Source organism: Phyllobates terribilis, unplaced genomic scaffold (genome assembly GCF_046119375.1).
Source record: "Phyllobates terribilis strain yellow unplaced genomic scaffold, ASM4611937v1 Scaffold_13__5_contigs__length_258822181, whole genome shotgun sequence".
Classification (NCBI taxonomy): Eukaryota; Metazoa; Chordata; class Amphibia; order Anura; family Dendrobatidae; genus Phyllobates; species Phyllobates terribilis.
The window spans coordinates 90,578,800-90,602,107 of record NW_027362773.1 but is presented as its reverse complement, the minus strand read 5'-3'; the positions used below and the strand labels follow the sequence as shown (position 1 = coordinate 90,602,107).

Below are 23,308 nucleotides of genomic sequence, written 5' to 3'. Positions count from 1 at the left end.
TTATCGTACCTATAGCGGTGCATAGTATGGATGGTGTATATGAACATGCAGACAAGATGGCGGTATATTATTGTACCTATAGCGGTGCATAGTATGGATGGTGTATATGAACATGCAGACAACATGGCGGTATATTATCGTACCTATAGCGGTGCATAGTATGGATGGTGTATATGAACATGCAGACAACATGGCGGTATATTATCATACCTATAGCGGTGCATGGTTCTGGCTGTGCAGGGATATGGACTGGTGCAGCTTCTCTACTGTGGCAGCACTGAGAGATAGGAGACAAATCGTCAGTGATGTGAATGGCTTCTAGAGACATAAGTGAAACATGACAGGACTCGGCTCTGCACAGATGCACAATATGATCTAGAGAGCAATTACAATGCCACCTTGGGCCATGGAGCCAGTGTCAGTCACTATCTTTGTCTTTCCTAGGCTTCTTCGTGCAGTCGTTGTATAGGTGCACTATAGGTGCAGCAGTGACTGCCAGTCATACTGAGATAACACAGGAGGACATACAATACAAGAGGGCTGTATCCAGCACCAGATCGGAAGAAAATCATTGTAAAAACAACCATTTATTGAAAAGTTTTTATAACTGACGCACTTCAAACTCTGCGCTCTTAATCCTAGTATGGCGTAGTTCTCCAGCGCTAGGTCGTGGTTAAATAATGAAGGTAGAGGATATGATGTAGACAGATCATTAGTTCTTGAACTGAATATATAGACATTTGTTTCTCCAATCAATTATTTATTTCGTTAATATCCATTAAATCAGTTCCACCATGCATGCCATCTGGTTCTCTGATCTTTAATGTGAGAAGCCATGAAGCCTCTATGTTTTCTACTACGTGATCCATCGCCTCCTCTCTTGGGTGGAGGAACTTTCTCAGCCGCATTAACCCCGAGGCTTCTGACATCACCATTGTGCTGATGTGGAGGCACCGGATACCCTATACCTTCATTATTACCCCCCCATCTAGCGCTGGAGAGCTAGAACATACTAGGAGAACACATCGTGTGAAGCGCGGCAGTCGTGCATGCCTCGGAGAAATGCTTTTTTTATTAGATGAATTCTTGATAACATTTTTTTCAATAAATGGTTTTTACAATGATTTTCTTTGGACCTGGTGCTGGGTGCACCCCTCTTGTAGCCATTTTGCCCTGCTGGAGGGAGTATGCACAATCAGCAGGGGAGCTGGATTAACCTCTTCTTTCCTCTCTAGGAGGACATACAATGTGGAGTCCATGGCTTCCCGCTCATCGGTACAAGCCGTGTCCACTGCTCCACCAGATCCAGACCGCAGATAACATTCGCTCTATGGATCCAAGGCTGACCAGCCCAGATACTGAATCATTAATGGCAGCAATTCCCTGTATACAGACATATCTTAGGGAACTGCTATTCATGCAATTCCCCAGTATAAGGTGCACCACTATTAAACCAATACCACAGCACTTACTCTTCTCTTTTCCATGAACAGAGTTAAAAAATCATCTATTTCTGTTTTTCCCTCAAGGAAATTTTCGGCAAAATTGTCAGAGTCCTCTTCAGCTTGGTGGGCAGCGACTTTTAACCTGGCCTGTAGTGCGCTGAGACTGCAGCTCTGCGAGGAGGGAAGGAGCAGGACGTTACACCTCATCCCATATGGCACAGGGACTCACCTATTTTACTAGCGGCAGTAGGTTTCCCCAGCAAATGGGGCTCATTTACAGATCGTCCATTACAGCCAATCATAATGCAGCTTTCATTCCTCAAACTGTTCCTAAAAAATGAAAGCCAAGCTCTGGTTGGCTGCTGTGAAAGCATCTGGTCATGTACCATTCACATGCTATAACCTCACAGTACTAATCATCAGGATTAAATACAAGTCTGGACAATTGGACCTATCGTCTGTCTAGTAGAAAAGATCAGCTGATATAAAAATGTGTATTATATGGAAAACTGGGCGAGATGATGCTGAAAACATTGTATAGGACTATAGTGGCAACATGTAGCGACTAGTGATGAGCGAGCGTGCTCGTTTAACCCTTTAAACGAGCACACTCGGGTACTCGCTGAGTAGTTTCGTCGTGTTCAGCATTTCCGTTGCAGCCGGGGCGGCTGCATGTATCGCGGCTGTTACACAGCTGTGACACATGCAGGGATTGCCTGTTTGTTAGCCAGTCTCTGCATGTGTCACAGCTGTGTAACAGCCGCGACACATGCAGCTGCTGCGGCTGCAACCGATATGCACAGCACGCCGAAACTACTTGGCGAGTACCCGAGCGTGCTTGTTTAAAGGGTTAAACGAGCACGCTCGCTCATCACTAGTGGCGACATCATATGACGCGCCCCTGGGCCGGTGTCGCGCTGCGTTGCGCACGCGGGAGCCTACCCGGAGCCGGATCAGTGGAGGGTTGTAGTCTCGTGGCGGTGACCCGGTCCGTGCCCAGGGAGTCAAACTAGACGGCTGTCTATTAGTAGTAAATAGTTGATGACTACGCCACCCGTTGAGTGCAGCCAGGGAGCTGCTGCTGCAGGGCAGACCGCTGAGGCCGGTGGTAGGATTGTGCAGCGTGATAGTATAACCCCCAACGGGAGGGGTATGGCCTCAGGGCAGCCGACGTGGATGATGGGGGTAGCAGGAACCACTCAGAGACGGTACGGTGTAGTTCAGGGTCTTTACTGGTAACAACGATAGACCCTCCTGGAGTACTTGCTAGCAAACGGGGCCTGGTCAGTCTTTGAGCAGATGGGATCTCCCCTGGCCAGGCGTAGTTGTAGGCCTCCCAAACTGACTGTACTCTTCTGGCTACCTTGCTAGAAGCTAATGTAAGTAGCCCACGTCCCTGAGTGTACCGTGTGGTGCTCACCCGTATGGCCGGTGACTCGGGGCCTTCTAATGGCTTCCGCTCCACGATGGCGGTGCTGGTCCCACGCGTGTGACCGTGCCTTCGGGCTTCTGGGCCAGAGGACCTGAAATCCCCTGCCTGTCGGATTCTGCTGCTGGGTAGGAGTTAGTCCCCACAGCCTCGGACTCCGGGTCCGGTAAAGAATCTTCTTAGTCAGGGCGAACTCTACAGCTGCCAGCCCCTGACTCCTTGTAACTCTGCTGTTTCCTATGCTGCTTCTTGTCTCCACTCTCCTTGTCTGACTCACCCTGCCTCAGCCCCGGGTTTATACAGGGGAAGTTCTTCCCCTCCCAAGACTGGGCAGGAGGTGTGGCATGCACAGGATCCCTGATCAAAGGACCTCCCACCTGCTCTCAGACATAACATTACATTACTGTGGAAAACCAGACCCCTGGGGTGCCACATTCCCCCCTAGTGAAATTTAGTACTCCGGGACTAAACACATTTAGAAAAACATAACAAAGTATAACAATAACAACACAATAAGAAAAACACATAAGATGGTTGCGGCGTGTCCGCAACCGGGTGCAGTCTTTGAAGAAAAGCAAAGGTGTCCATTTCACCAACACAGGGAGACGTAACCAGGTAGGGGTCTGTCCTACCCCGAGTCCTTAACAGTCTCTAGTCCATCCTGGGTTACGCTCCAACTATATACAAGGATTCCCGGTAAATCCACCAAGGTTTCCTAAAAACAACGCCGGAGAGTTGCACTTGTTGCCGTTGCATCAGTGCCCGGATCTCTTTCTGGAGCACCCGCTGCTCGCCGGAGCTGGCGTTCTTGGCGACCTGCTGTAAAAGGAAAATCACCTCTGCAAGACAATTTTCAATTACGTTAGTTCCTAGAGTTATTTTTGGGTGACTCTCATGTTTATCAATATCTACAATGATCAGTCCCTGTGCGGCCAGTTCGACTCTACCGATTTTGAGGGCCACCTCCTTAAATCCGATCTGTGGCACGGGCTGGCCATTGCTGGCGATGATACTCAAGTCGTCGTCAGGGTAGTGGGTAATATCCGAGTCATTCCAGTACTGCTTGAAGAGCACGTACGGGATGGTGGTGACCTGTGACCCGGTATCCAGTAGGGCACTCATGGGAATGCCATCCAGTACCACAGGCAAGACTGGACGTCCTCCCACATATCTGTCGCGCCAGTTCGATGGGCCTGGTGATCTTTTTCCTGGGGGTTGGCCCTCTACCCCAGGTTGTGCCCGTTTAAAGAACAGTACCTTTCCATATGTCCGGGTTGATTGCAGCGGCGGCAGATGGGTCGTCCGTCCTCGCTGTATCGGTCACTGGGTCTTCCTCTGGCCGGTGGGGTCCTCCTTGGTCGACGCCACGGGATGTCCTCCGGTCCGGATGCCAGCTGGATCTTCCCTGGGGTGGAAACCTGTAAAGACTGCACAGTTCGGGTTAGCGCAGCAACGCTCTTAGCTAGCTCTTGGACCTGATGGTGTAGGTCTGGAGCCGGGTCATTGTCCAAAGCCTGCGCATCAGCTCCCACAGGCCCTGCTGACAAGGGCGCCGCCTCCTGGTAGTAAGTGGTAGTGGGGCGTCTGTGGGTCACAACGCCACCTGGTGCCGGTTCTCGGAGCACCCGGATGGCTCTGTCCTTGAACTGTGCAAAGTCTAGATGGGGATCCTGTAAGGCCATTGCCCGCAACTGGGTTCGGTGGGCATTGCAATATAAACCCTCTATAAATTGTTCAGTCAACAGCCTGTCCTCGTTTCCCACCCCATCAGGGTCGGTCTGCTTTATGGCCCTCAGGGCCTCTTGTAGGTTTAGTGCATAGTCCCTTATACTCTCATGCGCTCGCTGCTTGCACCCGTAGAATCTAAGCTTAATCTCGGCTGAGGTGCGGGTATCAAAGGTGTCCTTCAACCGGGTTAGTATCCCTGCGACAGTCTTCCTCCCAGGTGGCCAGGATTTTACTTCCCTTTTGGCTGCCCCGGTTAGTTGGGCCACCAGGATGCTCACTTTTTGCTCTTCTGTGAGGGGGTACACCTGGAAGAGGCTATCCAGCTTTTCTCTAAAGTCATGCAGGGTATGTGACTCCCCTGAGTACTGGGGTAGCCAAGCTGCTCCCGGGATATAGGGCATGGTGAAGGGCATAACTGCAGCAGCGGTAGCGCTGGCGGGGGTTGGGGCAGTGAAGCTCTCCTCCGTATCCGACATCTTCCTCCCCCCTAGTGGACCGTGGCCTACCTTGCGATGATCCTCTTCCGTAGGCCGCGGCTCCGCAGTGGATCGTCAGGGTTGAGGACCTTCCGTCGCGCTCCTGTGACGTCGGCGTCTGCTGGGCTCCTTCCAGGACCTTACGCAACGTCCGGACGTGAGGCGGGGCTTCAGTTCTCGCGCGCTTTCGGAGTCCACGCCCCTCTTCTTCCCGCGCGGCGTCCCCAAGATGGCGTCCAACGGCGGGAAAACTCCACGGATGGCGGGAAGAAGGTCGAAGATGGCGCCGGATGGCGGGAAAACTTCGCGGATGGCGGGAAGAAGGTAGAAGATGGCGCCGGATGGCGGGAAACCTTCACCACTGGTAAGTTTGAACAGTCTTTGCTTTTCAGGCACGCAGTACCCGGTGGTTGCGGGCACGAGATCCTGCCGACTACGCCAAAAGTTGACGCGCCCCTGGGCCGGTGTCGCGCTGCGTTGCGCACGCGGGAGCCTACCCGGAGCCGGATCAGTGGAGGGTTGTAGTCTCGTGGCGGTGACCCGGTCCGTGCCCAGGGAGTCAAACTAGACGGCTGTCTATTAGTAGTAAATAGTTGATGACTACGCCACCCGTTGAGTGCAGCCAGGGAGCTGCTGCTGCAGGGCAGACCGCTGAGGCCGGTGGTAGGATTGTGCAGCGTGATAGTATAACCCCCAACGGGAGGGGTATGGCCTCAGGGCAGCCGACGTGGATGATGGGGGTAGCAGGAACCACTCAGAGACGGTACGGTGTAGTTCAGGGTCTTTACTGGTAACAACGATAGACCCTCCCGGAGTACTTGCTAGCAAACGGGGCCTGGTCAGTCTTTGAGCAGATGGGATCTCCCCTGGCCAGGCGTAGTTGTAGGCCTCCCAAACTGACTGTACTCTTCTGGCTACCTTGCTAGAAGCTAATGTAAGTAGCCCACGTCCCTGAGTGTACCGTGTGGTGCTCACCCGTATGGCCGGTGACTCGGGGCCTTCTAATGGCTTCCGCTCCACGATGGCGGTGCTGGTCCCACGCGTGTGACCGTGCCTTCGGGCTTCTGGGCCAGAGGACCTGAAATCCCCTGCCTGTCGGATTCTGCTGCTGGGTAGGAGTTAGTCCCCACAGCCTCGGACTCCGGGTCCGGTAAAGAATCTTCTTAGTCAGGGCGAACTCTACAGCTGCCAGCCCCTGACTCCTTGTAACTCTGCTGTTTCCTATGCTGCTTCTTGTCTCCACTCTCCTTGTCTGACTCACCCTGCCTCAGCCCCGGGTTTATACAGGGGAAGTTCTTCCCCTCCCAAGACTGGGCAGGAGGTGTGGCATGCACAGGATCCCTGACCAAAGGACCTCCCACCTGCTCTCAGACATAACATTACATTACTGTGGAAAACCAGACCCCTGGGGTGCCACACATACATATACTAATATTTCAATATTCAGCCAATTCTTGCATGGCCCCCTTACAGTGCACGCCGTCCATATCCCCCCGCACTGTAAACCTTTCAGAACGTTCCCTTTGTTCTACTGAACAATAATGTCATTTGTGGCTTCAGCGGCTTTCTGCAGATTAGAAGTCCAGTTTCCACAGGAACACATAAAGGGCTTTTATTACCCTTTAACTTATCAAAGAGATCTACTGACAGCACAGTTCTGCAATTAAAGGGAATGTGTCATCAGAAAATGACCAGGACTTTATGTTAAAGGTAACCTGTCAGCTCCCCCGAGATCACAAACCGTCACCATGTATTTATTTCTCACTTTATACCCGTCCTAACAAACCCCTTTTAGTGGCTTTCTGATTTCTGCATTTGGCGAAAATCTATTTTATAATTGTGGTGGCAATTTGCTAATTAGAGGGTGACTAGTGGTGGGGCGCGTTGCAATGCCCCCACAAATATTCACCTACTTATTATCACGGCCGCAGTTATAAAAATGTTAGAAATCAGTAAGCCACTATTAATGGGCTCTTTACACAGGGTACAAAAAGATCAATAAATACATGGCGGCGCTTCGGGAGGCATGAGAAAGCTGACAGGTTCTCTTTACATGTTATTTTTAACTACTGAGTTTTTTTCGATTTTCCATAACACAATCTAGATAAAAAAAAAATGCAAACTGGCCATTAATCCTAATACTAGACTCAAACTTCTTATTCTGTTCACAAGGCTTTGCATCAGTCTCATGATCATCACAGACAGGATAATAATGAAAGGTAACAATCAATATAGAATAGAATCCACCATTCACAAGAGGTGATATCACTGTCCCGCAGGCGCCATCTTCTCTAGCCCCGTATCCGCCACATTACCTCGCTCAGCTCATGCTGTCTTTGCTGGTTTTCATTTGAGTCAGAAGCTCATACTGGAAGAGAAGAAAAGCACAAGGAAATGAGGATGAATTCACGCGTGCCGCATTTGCTGCAGCTTTTACGGCCAGATCAGAGCAGGTTTATAAGGTAAGTGGATGAGACTTTACAAATCTCATCCGCAAACTGTAAAGATTGCCCATATAGAAAAATGAGAACGCCAAAGATGTTCCAAATCCCGGCATGTCATTGTGGGGTGAAAATACAGCAGATTATCAATGTGAATTTCACCAACTTCAATATAGCAAGGGTGAGGTCGTCAGAATTCCTTAGCACAATCCACAAATGAACCAAACCTACCGTAAAGACTGCGCCTGCCATGTCAGCCCCATCCACAGTGGCTTACCTTATCTAATAATGCTTGTTGCTTTGACTCCAGAATTGGCTCAATTTGAAGATTATTTTCTGGATGAAAAAAATTAAAAAAAATTCTATATTAATATACACATACAGAGGATGAAATAAGTATTGAACATGTCACCAATTGTCTAAGTAAATATATTACTAAAGGTGCTATTGACATGAAATTCTCACCAGATGTCGGTAACAACCCATCCAGTCCACACAGGCTAAGAAATCAAATCATAGATGTCCATGAATTATGTGTAATAATGAGAAATGACACAGGAAAAAGGTACTGAACACATGAAGAGAGAGAGAGGCAAAAAGCCATGGAAAGTCATGACACCAGCTGAAATCTATCAGTAATTAGAAACCCATCCTGCCACTTAGTAAAAAATAATATTAGGTGGTTAAACTGATGGCCTATAAAAAGGTGTCTCGTTAGCAAGATGCCACACAAGAAACATCTCATGATGGGTAAAACCAGTGAGCGGTCTCAAGACCTCCGCAACCTAATTGTTGCAAAATATACTGACGGTATTGGTTACAGAAGAATTTCTAAATTACTGAAGGCTCCAGTGAGCACTGCTGGGGCCATAATCCAGAAATGTAAAGAACATAATTTCATAATAAACCGGCCACGACCAGGTGCTCTCCGCAAGATTTCAAACAGAGGAGTGAAATTAATTATCAAAAGAGTTGTCCATGACCAAGGACCACCTGTGGAGAGTTACAGAAAGACCAGGAATCAGCAATTGTTTCAAAGAAAACTATAAGTGATGCACTCAACCTCCATGGTCTGTATGCACACTTAGCACGCAAGACTCCATTGCTGAACAAAAAGCATGTTGACGCGTGTTTAACGTTTGCTCAACAATATTTAGACAAGCCTGTGAAATACTGGGAGAATATAGTCTGGTCAGATGAGACCAAAATTGAACTCTTTGGATGTCATAATACACACCATGTTTGGAGGCCAAAAGACACTGCATATCACCCCCAAAACACCATACTAACAGTGAAGTTTGGAGGTGGGAACATCATGGTGTTGGGCTGTTTTTCAGCATACGGCAATCTTCATATTAATGAAGGAAGGAGGAATGGATAAATGTACGAGACATTCTTGATAAAAATCGGCTGCAATCTACCAGGATGATGATGAAACAAGGGTGGACATTTCAGCAAGACAATGATCCCAAACACACAGCCAAGGAAACGCTCAATTGTTTTCAGAGAGAGATAATTAAAGCTGCTAAAATGGCCCACCCAATCACCTGACCTGAATCCAACAGAATATTTATAGAAGGAACTGAAGCTCAGAGTTCATAGAAGGAGCCCAAGGGATCTTCAGGATTTGTAGCGTGTTTGTGTGGAAGAATGGGACAAAATCATACCTGAGCAATGCATGCGACTAGTTTCTCCATACAGGATGAATCTTGAAGCTGTCATCACCAACAAAGGCTTGTGTACGAAGTATTAAATACATTTCAGTAAGCATAGTCAATACTTTTTCCCCGTGTAATTTCTCATTATTACACATAACTTAATTTATGGACATCTATTATTTGATTTCTTTGCCTATGTGGATTGGATGGTCTGTTACTGATATCTGGGGAGAATTTCATGCCTATAGCGCCTTTAGTAACATAGTTAGTTAGAAAATTGGTGAAGTGTGAGTATTTCACCCGCTGTGTATATCCAGTGGGGAAAATAAGTATTTGATACACTGCCGATTTTGCAAGTTTTCCCACCTACAAAGAATGGAGAGGTCTGTATTTTTTTTTTTATCGTAGGTATACTTCAACTGTGAGAGACAGAAGAAGAATCCAGAAAATCACATTGTATGATTTTTACATAATTAATTAGCATTTTATTGATTGAAATAAGTATGTGATACAATAGAAAAACAGAACGTAATATTTGGTACAGAAACCTTTGTTTGCAATTACAGAGGTCAGAAGTTTCCTGTAGTTCTTGACCAAGTTTGCACACTCCACAGCAGGGACTTTGGCCCACTCCTCCATACAGATCTTCTCCAGATCTTTCAGGTTTCGGGGCTGTCGCTGGGCAACATTGGAGTTTCAGCTCCCTCTAAAGATTTTCTACTGGGTTCAGGTCTGGAGACTAGTTAGGCTACTCCAGGACCTTGAAATGCTTCTAACAGAGACACTCCTTAGTTTCCTTGGCTATGTGTTTCGGGTCATTGTCATGGTGGAAGACCCAGGCACGTCCCATCTTCAATGCTCTTACTGAGGGATAGAAGTTGTTGGACAAAATCTCGCGATACATGACCCCATCCATCCTCCCTTCAGTATGGTGCAGTCATCCTGTCCCCTTTGCAGAAAAGCACCCCCAAAGTATGACATTTTCCTCACCATGCTTCACGGTTGGGACAGTGTTCTTGGGGTTGTACTCATCCTCCTTCTTTCTCACGGCAAGTGGAGTTGATACCAAAAAGTTCTATTTTGGTCTCATCTGACCACAAGACCTTCTCCCATGCCAGATGGTCATTGGCAAACTTGAAATGGGCCTGGACATGTGCTGTTGTTTGAGACTGTGGTCCCAGCTCTCTTCAGGTTATTGACCAGGTCTTCCTGTGTAGTGATGGGCTGATTCCTGACCTTTCTCAGAATCATGCTTACCCCACAAGGCGAGATCTTGCATGGAGCCTTACACCGAGGAGAATTGACAGTCATCTTGTGTTTCTTCCATTTTCTAAAAATTGTGCCAATAGTTGTTGACTTCTCACCAAGCTCCTTGTCTACTGCCTTGTAGCCCATGCCAGCCTTGTGCAGGTCTACAATTTTGTCCCTGGTGTCCTTAGACAGCTCTTTGATCTTGGCCATGGTGGAGAGGTTGGAGTGTGATTGATTGAGCATGTGGACAGGTGTCTTTTATACAGGTTTATATGGTGCAATTAATAAAAGGTAATGAGTGCAGAGTAGGAGGGCTTCTTAAAGAAACACTAACAGGTCTGTAAGAGCCAGAATTCTTGCTGGTTGGTAGGAAATCAAATACTAATTCCATGCAATAAAATGCAATTTAATGATTTGAAAATCAAACAATGTGGTTTTCTGGTTTTTATTTTTAGATTCTGTATCTCACAGTTGAAGTGGATATACAATAAAAATTACAGACCTCTCCATTCTATGTAGGTGGGAAAACTTGCAAAATCGGCAGTGTATCAAATACTATTTTTACCACCATGTATATGTATGTGTGTGTATATACACTACCCACAAAAAGTTAGGAATATTTGGCTTTTGGGTGAAATTTCAGGATGAACCTAAAATGCCCTCTAACCTTTTCAGGTGAACTTAATGTGACCTTCTCTAAACTTTTGAATGCACATGTCCAACTGTTCAATGTTTCAGTACTTTTTGCACAACTTGCTGTTCTCTAACAAGGAGCTTAATGGCAAAATTCACATCAGGTGTTTGATCCATGTATCGCCCAATAAAATTTGGGGTTCAATTAGAATTGGTATTAAACAGCCCCTACTACTTGAATAACAACATTAATCCTGTCATTGTCCCTCTGCATTCACAACACAGGCCTAATTTCATCTTCATGAATCACAAGGCTCCAGCTCATTGAGGTTGCATCATTAGGGAATGGCTGCTGGAGACAGGGGAACCTCAAATGGAGTGGCCTGCATTTTCTCCAGACCTGAATCCCATAGAAAACCTATGGGATCAGCTGAGTCGCTGTGTAGAGGCTCGTAACTCTGTACCCCAGAACCTCAATGACCTGAGGACCGCCCTTTCCAGGGCTGTGGTGTCAGTAAGCCAAACTTCCGACTCCCGACTCTGACTCCACAGCCCTGGTCACTACTGAGCGTGTACATAAAGTGCAGCACAGATTCATCTGAACTAAAAGCCGAGATCCTTAGATCAGGAACAGAACAGACATTTATAGGACATTTCATAACTTTCACAAATTCTTATGGAAACATTTACAGCACATCCTGTATTGTACTGCTGTACCCAATTTATTATATATTTTAGGAGTCGGAGTGGGTCCATTTTATACCGACTCCACCAAAATAGACACCGACTCAGACTCCACAGCCCTGCACCCTCCAAGAAGAGTGGGATGCCATGCCTCAGCAGACAATAACTCCACTTGTGAACAGCAGGAGAATTCATTGTCGAGCTGTAATTGATGCTGCTCAAGGCCACATGACAAGTTATTGAGGCATTGACATTTTTTGTTGGGGTATACCCACCACTGTTGTTGGCATTTGTTTCAATAAATGGTTTGAGATGAGGAAATCACCGTTACATGCTTCTACTTAAACGCCCTACTTGTATTATAATATATTACTGTAGAGGGAACTTTTTACATTTTCCATACATTTCACCAGAAAGCCACATATCCCGAACTTTTTGTGGTCAGTGTAGATATACAGGTGCTTCTCACAAAATTAGAATATCATCAAAAAGTTAATTAATTTCAGTTCTTCAATACAAAAAGTGAAACTCATATATTATATAGAGTCATTACAAACACAGTGATCTATTTCAAGTGTTTATTTCTGTTAATGTTGATGATTATGGCTTACAGCCAATGAAAACACAAAGTCATTATCTCAGTAAATTAGAATATTTTATAACAGCTTAAAAAATGATTTTAAAATCCGAAATGTTGGGCTACTGAAATGTATGTTCAGTAAATGCACTCAATACTTGCTCGGGCTCCTTTTGCATCAATTACTGCATCAATGCGGCGTGGCATGGAGGCGATCAGCCTGTGGCACTGCTGAGGTATTATGGAAGCCCAGGTTGCTTTGATAGCAGCCTTCAGCTCCTCTGCATTGTTGGGTCTGGTGTCTCTCATCTTCCTCTTGACAATACCCCATAGATTCTCTATGAGGTTAAGGTCAGGCGAGTTTGCTGACCAATCAAGCACAGTGATACTGTTGTTTTTAAACCAGGTATTGGTACTTTTGGCAGTGTGGACAGGGGCCAAGTCCTGCTGGAGAATGACATTTCCATCTCCAAAAAGCTTGTCGGCAGAGGGAAGCATGAAGTGCTCTAAAATTTCCTGGTAGACGGCTGCGCTGACTTTGGTCTTGATAAAACACAGTGGACCTACACCAGCAGATGACATGGCTCTCCAAGCCATCACTGATTGTGGAAACTTCACACTAGACCTCAAGCAGCTTGGATTATGTGCCTCTGCACGCTTCCTCCAGACTCTGGGACCTTGATTCCCAAATTAAAATTGGAACTTTGGGACCTTGTGGAGTGTGTCAATGACTGCCTTCTGGACATCTGTCAAGTCAGCAGTCTTCCCCATGACTGTGGAGCCTACTGAAACAGATTAAGGGGCCTTTTTAAACACGTAGGAAGCCTTTGCAGGTGTTTTTTTCTTAATTATTCTAATTTACTGAAACAATGACTGTTGTGTTTTCATTGGCTGTAAGTCATAATCATCAACATTAGCAGAAACAACCACATGAAATAGATCACTGTTTGTAATGACTCTATATAATATATGAGTTTCACTTTTTGTATTGAAGAACTGAAATTAATTAACTTTTTGATGATATTCTAATTTTAGGAGACGCACATATATATATATATATATATATATATATATATATACAGTACAGACCAAAAGTTTGGACACACCTTCTCATTTAAAGATTTTTCTGTATCTTCATGACTTTGAAAATTGTACATTCACACTGAAGGCATCAAACTATGAATTAACACATGTGGAATTATATACTTAACAAAAAAGTGTGAAACAACTGAAAATATGTCTTATATTCTAGGTTCTTCAAAGTAGCCACCTTTTGCTTTGATGACTGCTTTGAACACTCTTGGCATTCTCTTGATGAGCTTCAAGAGGTAGTCACCGGAAATGGTCTTCCAACAATCCTGAAGGAGTTCCCAGAGATGCTTAGCACTTGATGGCCTTTTTGCCTTCACTCTGTGGTCCAGCTCACCCCAAACCATCTCGATTGGGTTCAGGTCTGGTGACTGTGGAGGCCAGGTCATCTGGCGTAGCACCCCATCACTCTCCTTCTTGGTCAAATAGCCCTTACACAGCCTGGAGGTGTGTTTGGGGTCATTGTCCTGTTGAAAAATAAATGATGGTCCAACTAAAAGCAAACCGGATGGAATAGCATGCCACGGCAAGATGCTGTGGTAGCCATGCTGGTTCAGTATGCCTTCAATTTTGAATAAATCCCCAACAGTGTCACCAGCAAAGCACCCCCGCACCATCACACCTCCTCCTCCATGCTTCACGGTGGGAACCAGGCATATAGGGTCCATCCGTTCACCTTTTCTGCGTCGCACAAAGACGAATGCCAAGAGTGTGCAAAGCAGTCATGAAAGCAAAAGGTGGCTACTTTGAAGAACCTAGAATATAAGACATATTTTCAGTTGTTTCACACTTTTTTGTTAAGTATATAATTCCACATGTGTTAATTCACAGTTTTGATGCCTTCAGTGTGAATGTACAATTTTCATAGTCATGAAAATACAGAAAAATCTTTAAATGAGAAGGTGTGTCCAAACTTTTGGTCTGTACTGTATATCTATCTATCTATATTTTTTTCCCAAGAACCAGAAAAACTCTTCATTCCTCAAAACCGTATTCAACTACCATCCACCAAATCTTACTTGCCAGCTCCTCGATATTTTTCACCAGCTCCTCTTTATCAGATATAATCTGTTTTAGTTGTGGAAGATTTACAAACTGCTCCAGAAGAACATCCTCTTGCTCCATCATATCGGTGAGCTGTGACACGCTGAAGTAGAAAAAAAGAGAAACGTGCGTGGAAGACTTTCATGGAAATGTTACAACAGGGTACAGAGAAGCTAGTGTGCAGAATAAGCTCCCACAGACTTATCTATAGGGGTGGCCCTGGGGAATACTAGGATGGATGTCATTTTATTATTAGAACTAATATAGAATTCAGAATTTTTTTTTTGACAAATAAAAATTTAACTTTTTTTTTTTTTTATTTTAATTGTAAAAATACAAACCTCAAATCTAACAGCTCAGGAAACGTTTCAGGGAGATCAGGCATCTTATATGTAAAGCCGTTCACACCCACCTAAGAAATATATACAGGTGCTGGTGAGAGACTACAGAAACAGAAATGTTCGGTGCCTAGGTTACCGGCCGCTGCTGCTGTCTATCAGTGGTGGCCAGTCTCCTAGGCAAGGAAAGCAGTTTGCTATACAGCTTGCAAGTGCAGCTCTGAAGTTGGCGGGATCCCTGGATTCAGTACCTCTGTGCTCCTCCGACGCTGCAAAGTCAAAGCGGTCTCTGCCGACAGCAGAGGAAAGTGCATAGTTCAGACCAGCGGCGCGACCATGCCGCTGGTTGAAACTGTCCATCTTCAGGAGAGCACTGCAAGGAGGTAGCCAGCAAGACAGAGGAGCAGTGTGCTCCTGATGAAACAAGATTAGACAAGCTCTTAAAGGGGTTTTCTGATCCGACATGACACTGACTGCAGACTTGTGAATTCTCACATAGTGTGCACTGCTGTGTGCAAGTACGTGCTATGCATACTCCCAGCCAGAATCCAACTACAGTTCAAGGCCTCGCACAATACACTTGCATTGAGCGCGCTGGAAACAGTGTAGCCAGATTGTGGCCGGAAGTACGCATATTGTATACTTGTGGCCACCTGACCGCCTTTCCCGGTGTGGACACCACAGAATCCTCACTGTGTGCAGTGTGCTTTATGTGAGGATTCACAAGTCTGCAGTCATACACAGTGACTGCAGACTTGTCGTTTTAGACCAGACAACCCCTTTACAGAAACATCTTCCCTGCCCACCTATTAAAGTTTAATTGACATTTTTTGGCTTTTTCTGATCACGGCTGCGCACTTACTTCAGACGTGGGGACAGGCACCGGCAGATCTGTAATTAGGCCGTATGCGGGGGCGGCAGTTTTGGCAGAGTTGTATGTGGAAGTGTAGCACCCCGAGGGCTCGGCTGCTACAGGGGTATTGCACCTCGAACCAGAGGTGTGGTATTCCACTCCCGGGTAAGGATGGAGTGTGGACTAGAACTCAGTTAGCTGCATGCACCACATACATCCCATTTCCAGGGGACAGATCAACGGTACTCCCACCAGATAGATGTGCAGGTACGACAGCGTCTGTCCCTGGCTGGAGTGGGAGGGGGGGAGGAATATCCCAGTGGTGCAGGAGCAGAGAGGGGAGGGACTCTGGGCATAGGAAGGAGCCCATTGGTGGCTAGTCACCTGGGCTCGGGTGTCAGAGGGACTATAAAAGGTGGGCACCATCTTAGGAGTTCAGTCAGACAGAAGAAGAGGAGAAGAGTAGTGACAGGGAGCAGCAGCCTTGTCTGGGTGCTGCTCCTGAAGGGAGCAAGAGAGAGAAAGACAAGAGGAAAGGAACAAGGAACAAGGAAGGAATGGAACCTGGAGAAAGGCCCAGAGACATGAAGGAAGAGGGAACCCTGAGATCCCATGAGTGAACTAAAACGGGTGAAGGGTTGGCAGAGAAGGGTACCGGATCCCGAACTGGTGGAGGCCACTTATCCTCAGCCAGGAACCGGAGGTCGTGGCCACGTCTTGGCGCGACCACTCACTACACTCACCACGAAGGCACGCCACATAGGGTCAGGGAAACCGGAGATAGGTTTCGCCACCAGAAGGCCCGAGGAAGCTGGACATGGGTGGGTCCCTAGTGGGGACGGCCAGAGAAAGGAACGGAGAAAGGAGTTCAAGGTCACACTCCGGAACTGCCTGGGGGTTGGTCGAGCCCCCGTACCTGGTGGACGCAGCACGGCTCGGGTCGTCATCACCTGCAGGACTGACACTGATAACATCTGTGAGTAAAGCATTGAAAACTGCAATCAGTCTCTGTGTTCCATCGCACTACCAGCACTAAAGGTACCGGGACGCCCTTTCTATCACTCCCTTCACCCGCACCAGCTGCCCTGAGGCCATACCTCTCCCGTTGGGGGTTATACCACCATTGCTGCACACATACCACCGGCCTCAGCGGACTGTTCTGCAGCGGCGGCCTTGCGACCGCAAATCAACGGGTGGCGTAGTCGACACTTAAACAACATCTACAAAGACTGCCACACACTTAGTTTGACCACCCTGGGCACGGACCGGGTCCCCGCCACTCGGAGACTACTACCCCCATCGGATCCGGCTCCGGGTATTCCCCCGCGCACACGTGCGCCGCACTACAGCACTGGCCCAGGGGGCGCGTCAACTTTGCCGTAGTCGGCAGGATCTCGTGCCCGTAACCACCGGGTACTGCGTGCCTGAAAAAGAGACTTTTTACTTACCTGTGGTGAAGTTTCCCGCCGTCCGGAGTCGTTTCCCGCCATCCGGAGCCGATTCCCGCCATCCGACGCCATCTTCTGCCTTCTTCCCGCCATCCGTGGAGTTTTCCCGCCATTGGGCGCCATCTTGAGGACGCCGCGCGAGAAGAAGAGGGGCGTGGACTCCGAAAGCCCGCGAGAACTGAAGCCCCGCCTCACGTCCGGACGTTGCGTCAGGTCCTGGAGGGAGCCCAGCGACGCCGACGTCACAGGAGCGCGACGGAAGGTCCTCAACCCTGACGATCCACTGCGGAGCCGCGGCCTACGGAAGAGGATCATCGCCAGGTAGGCCACGGTCCACCAGGGGGGAGGAGGATGTCGGATACGGAGGAGAGCTTCACCGCCACAGCCGCCATACCAGATTGCAGAGCTGCTAGCGGTGCTCCAGAAGGAAGAACCGGAGTACGCGCAGGCCGCGCTGGAAGAGCTGAACAGGAGGAGCTGACCCGGCGCACGCTGACCTGCCAACCGGAGGTGCAGCCACCATCCAGCACCGCGTCGATCCCGAGAGGCAGCAGAAGCGGACCGGAGGCCGGGGACGACGCCGCGGGGGAGGCCGCAACGACAAGTAAGGGGAACGCCGTTACTCCGGGCCCTGAGGCCGCGGACCTGCCCCTACCTCCCGCCGCGGGACCCGAAGCTCTGGGTGCCGCACCGCCCACCGTACCTCCACCACCAGTAGTCAGCCCTCCAGCAGCAAGCTCTGCAGCGGAGCCTCGCCCTGAACTGTGCTCCCCAACACCGGGCACGATCAGAAAGTCACCGGCCTGGTTAAAAGGCCGAGTGCCCGCGGGCGCTGCACCCCAGCCGGGGCCCCCAGTCGTGCCATCATTGGGGAAAGACCTGTATGAGCAGCACACCTGCCCGGATGGGACACCATTCGTCTGGCCGCCTGAGTACACCAACCCCCGCTCCAGGAAGAGTCATCCCGTAGGAGCAAGGGCCCCAGATGAACCGCTAATCCCAGCTCCGGAGCCCGTGGACCTCTCTTCATCCCGCTGGAGGATGCCCAATACGAGGGGGACCCCACTGGAGAAGACCTGATGGGGTTCACTCAGGAGACCCGGGCGGGCGCCGCCCGGCGCTATGAGACCTGCCGCCAACAACTGGCAACGTTTGAGCGGGAGCGGAGAGAGAGGAAAGTGAAGGAGGAGTGGCTCCACATTAAAAACGTGGAGCAGAAGACAAGGACCCGCCAGGACCCCCCCCGTACAGCTCACGGTCCCCGAGTCACCGGGACTGTTGTTAAGTTTCACATGGCATGTGGCTGGGGCATCATTCAAGACCCGAAGACCATAAGCCAGGTGTTTGTAAACAAGAGCGACGTAGAGTCCCACCTACCGGAGGGGCACAGTGGACGGGACCTGGTGCCTGGAGATACCGTCACCTATACCAGGCATAAGGGAGTGAAGGGGTGGTACGCCCTTCATGTCCACCAGGTCAAGGAAGAAGAGGAGCAATCGTACCAGGAGGAGGAGGAGAAAGAGGGCCCGGACGGGTCTGAACCTGAGGAAGAGAAAGGAGCGTGTGGAGCACACCGTTAATCGTAAACGGTAAAAGAGGAGATGTAAATAGTTACCCGACCGGGTATAAGGACTGTTGTGGGACTGTTTCCACTAAAAGTGTGGTCCCCGTTGGGACAGAAAGAGAACTGTTGCCTATTTTTGCCCTAATCCCTAACCTGACCGAGGACTGAGAGCGGTCATCCCTTCCCTCTACCTGGCCAAAGACTGAGAGCGGCCAGATCCCAAGATCCCAAGAACCCGAGAATTCAAGAATGTTTTATTTGAGAATGCCTTAATGTGAAATTTGATATGATGCCAAAGTTTTACATAGTGTTTTTGTAAAAGAGTTCCGGTGGCATTAGCCAGCTGTTGAGAAAACCTCCCATAAAGGGATGGATGAAAGTTGATGTGTTTTATGTGTACGTACACTTTAAAAATTGTTTTTACTCTATTTCAGCCCGAGGACGTGCTGTGGTTTACCAGGGGGGAATGTAGCACCCTGAGGGCTCGGCTGCTACAGGGGTATTGCACCTCGAACCAGAGGTGTGGTATTCCACTCCCGGGTAAGGATGGAGTGTGGACTAGAACTCAGTTAGCTGCATGCACCACATACATCCCATTTCCGGGGGACAGATCAACGGTACTCCCACCAGATAGATGTGCAGGTACGACAGCGTCTGTCCCTGGCTGGAGTGGGAGGGGGGGAGGAATATCCCAGTGGTGCAGGAGCAGAGAGAGGAGGGACTCTGGGCATAGGAAGGAGCCCATTGGTGGCTAGTCACCTGGGCTCGGGTGTCAGAGGGAGTATAAAAGGTGGGCACCATCTTAGGAGTTCAGTCAGACAGAAGAAGAGGAGAAGAGTAGTGACAGGGAGCAGCAGCCCTGTCTGGGTGCTGCTCCTGAAGGGAGCAAGAGAGAGAAAGACAAGAGGAAAGGAACAAGGAACAAGGAAGGAATGGAACCTGGAGAAAGGCCCCAGAGACATGAAGGAAGAGGGAACCCTGAGATCCCATGAGTGAACTAAAACGGGTGAAGGGTTGGCAGAGAAGGGTACCGGATCCCGAACTGGTGGAGGCCACTTATCCTCAGCCAGGAACCGGAGGTCGTGGCCACGTCTTGGCGCGACCACTCACTACACTCACCACGAAGGCACGCCACATAGGGTCAGGGAAACCGGAGATAGGTTTCGCCACCAGAAGGCCCGAGGAAGCTGGACATGGGTGGGTCCCTAGTGGGGACGGCCAGAGAAAGGAACGGAGAAAGGAGTTCAAGGTCACACTCCGGAACTGCCTGGGGGTTGGTCGAGCCCCCGTACCTGGTGGACGCAGCACGGCTCGGGTCGTCATCACCTGCAGGACTGACACTGATAACATCTGTGAGTAAAGCATTGAAAACTGCAATCAGTCTCTGTGTTCCATCGCACTACCAGCACTAAAGGTACCGGGATGCCCTTTCTATCACTCCCTTCACCCGCACCAGCTGCCCTGAGGCCATACCTCTCCCATTGGGGGTTATACCACCATTGCTGCACACATACCACCGGCCTCAGCGGACTGTTCTGCAGCGGCGGCCTTGCGACCGCAAATCAACGGGTGGCGTAGTCGACACTTAAACAACATCTACAAAGACTGCCACACACTTAGTTTGACCACCCTGGGCACGGACCGGGTCCCCGCCACTCGGAGACTACTACCCCCATCGGATCCGGCTCCGGGTATTCCCCCGCGCACACGTGCGCCGCACTACAGCACTGGCCCAGGGGGCGCGTCAGAAGGAACAGGTTCAGATACTGGCACTGATCTATTGTTATCTTGTGTAGGGAAAGGTGGAAACAAAGAAAAGCCAGAAAGAGGGTACGGAGGCCTCCCTGCAGGATTGCTGTACAGGCGGAAAGACAAGAAAGGGTTTCCCTCATTAGATTAGTATTCTCCCAAGCACCATCGTAATGAAATAGGACATACAATATCTGTAGGTAGATGCTGTGTCGCCAACATGCCAGCAGATAGATCAGCCTATTATGTGCTGTAATTCTGCAGCTCTGAACATACTGTGTACGGACAGATACACACGTATTAACACACAGTTACCCTGCAATCCTATTAGTATAGCAGAGATGTTAATCTGCAGATAAGGTTACTGACAGGCTTCATGAGGACACAATGTAGCCAGTACTCCACATGGGCTGCCAGATTATCACCTCTCCTCTACTGCTAGTGTAGCCGCCATGCAAGGTGCACAATGGGAGAGAACTGTCCGGACCCTGCTTACCGGCAGCAGCAAAATACAGCACATCCACGGACAGAAAATGTACAAGAGAAGTAAGAGGAGCCGTCTGGATGGTATATAGCACCCTGTAATGCTGGGTTTAGTCATTATACCCATTCTGCCCATCAGCAGCATCATATCCATAGGCAGTCACTTCTGGAGATGTTTAGACAGGCGAGCCGCACTTCTGTCCGCACAGAATGATGGTTAATATGATAGAATATCAGCAGCACACGATCTGATCACACAGGGCAATGACGTGCTGCCAATAACGCTACAGCTTAAGCAGTCTTGAAAATGACCGCCCCATCGCACCAGCTTTGTGCTCCAAGTCTCTTCTATTCACCGCCACATATTTCTGTTGAGTGATGGAGATAAATTTACATCACTGTGACTCCAACTTGTCACTACAACTGAAGACTTCTTTGGTCTCTGAAGTGTAAATGATTGTGAACACACCGCCATTTCCACAGCTCCCATAGCGTTAGCCTATGTTCACATGTGCAGTAATCATCAGGTAGGATGGATCCAGCAGCGATCCATTCACACACAAAAAAAAAAAAAATTGACACAACTTTTTTGTCCACCTGAAAAGAAACTAATTTCAACTCGGTCCATTTTCTTAACACTGACGTCTATGGAAAACGGATCCGTTTATTAGCCATCTGTTTTCTTCCTTTTGAAACTGATCCAGTAAATAGAACAATTAACCTTTTGCAAAATGAAAAAAAAATGGATGGCTAATTAACAAATCAGTTTTCCATAGGGTTCAATGTTACAAAATGGATCAAATTGAAATAAGTTGTTGTTTTTTTTGCCACATAAAAAAAAGTTGGGCCAGCACAACTGTTCTGTTATCAGATTGCTACTGGATACGGACTATGTTCACACATCCAGTAATCATGTTAGAACGTTCTAATGGATGATTACTGACGTGTGAACTTAGTCTCATGTGCAGCGGCATCATGCAGAGTTTCCCCGACACACCGTGTCTGCAAATTGAGAATCTGGTTTGGCTTTTATCCTAAGTCATATGGCAAGGCTCGTTAAAGGGTCGATATTGACTTTTAGGATTACTTCCAAAAGGTGGCGCTAAAGTTCTAATCCTCTTCCTCTCTGAAGAGACAATTTGCATATTTAATTGCCCAGAGGAGCATGCACGGCTTATACGTCTCCTCACTCTGACATGCCAGGCTTGGCTTGGCATTCTCCACAAGGAGAAACGCTAGCCCTTAGACCCCAACCACTCGCTACAAAACTCTCATCATTGGTGTACAGTGGGTATTCCCATCAAACAATATGGAAAGGAGGGGACCCATAATTTGTAAAGTCTGAATTTTGATAATGTTAAAAGTCTAAAGGAGAGAAAAAGAAATGTTCAGGTACAAGTTAAGGTACAACTCTACAAAGAAACCTGCAGTCAAAATTAGAACTTACTGTCATTTGCTACATGGAACCACAAATTCAGCCGCAATGTGAGGGTAAACAATCGTTCAGATGAGCAGAAATAAGTGCTAAAAGCGGATGTGCCATCTTATCAAGTAGAAGTGCACCGCTCCCCAGCCTCCTCGCTTCCCGATTTATGGGGAGCAGTGCGCTCCTGCTTGATTGACAGCTTGGTGCAGCGGCATGTGTTGTGCGGCTTGTCCGAACTATGCGCTCTCTGGTGCTGCAAGCAGAGATCATTTTGCCTTTGCAGCATCTGGGAAGCAGCGGCACTGCAGCCGGCAGTGCGCTCCAGCCATCCAGCCAGCTTCGGGCAGTGCTTACAAGCTCTACTGGGAAGAACTTGTATTTTGCCACCGCAGAAGCAGAAAAGAATAAAATTAAATATACTTCCATTGTTGAGAATGGAAAGGATTTTTAATAACAAGTAAATTACTAAATTGCTTGATTTTACAAGAATTTTGCAATTTCACCAGTTTAAGAATATTGGAATAACCCTTTAAACTTAGATGATATTTCACCATAACAATGGAAGGATCTGAGATCTCAGGACAATATAATTACTTACTAGGGGAAAGAGCCAGAGGTTGGGGCCAGGGTTGGAGGGCTTTTCCAAAACTCTTCTAGTAAATTCTGGACTATTTTCCCAAGATCTGAGTGCATAGTAAACTGAAAAAGGAGAAAATTGTTAAGATGTTAACAGCTGTAAACTCTCATCAGAAAGAATCATGTGGCTAATGCCATAATAACACCTAACATGATCAGAGATTCCTGGCGTAACACTGTGTTCCAAATTATTATGCAAATAATATTTTCTCAGATTTTCCCAAATTACCTATATGAATTGCAGTTATTGTAATTTTCCAGTCAAATAACTATTAGAGTACAATTGAAAGGTTTTTGTACAAACTGCCTGTGATAACAGTATATTTAAAAAAATAAAAAACTCAAACTGCACTCAA

At 48.0% G+C, this 23,308-nt stretch overlaps 1 pseudogene; it reads right to left on the bottom strand.

Annotated features, from left to right (window-relative positions):
• Positions 1 to 210: 210 nt before the first annotated feature.
• Positions 211 to 23,308, bottom strand: part of LOC141174471 (vacuolar protein sorting-associated protein 37A-like) — a 54,496-nt pseudogene continuing 31,398 nt past the window's right edge.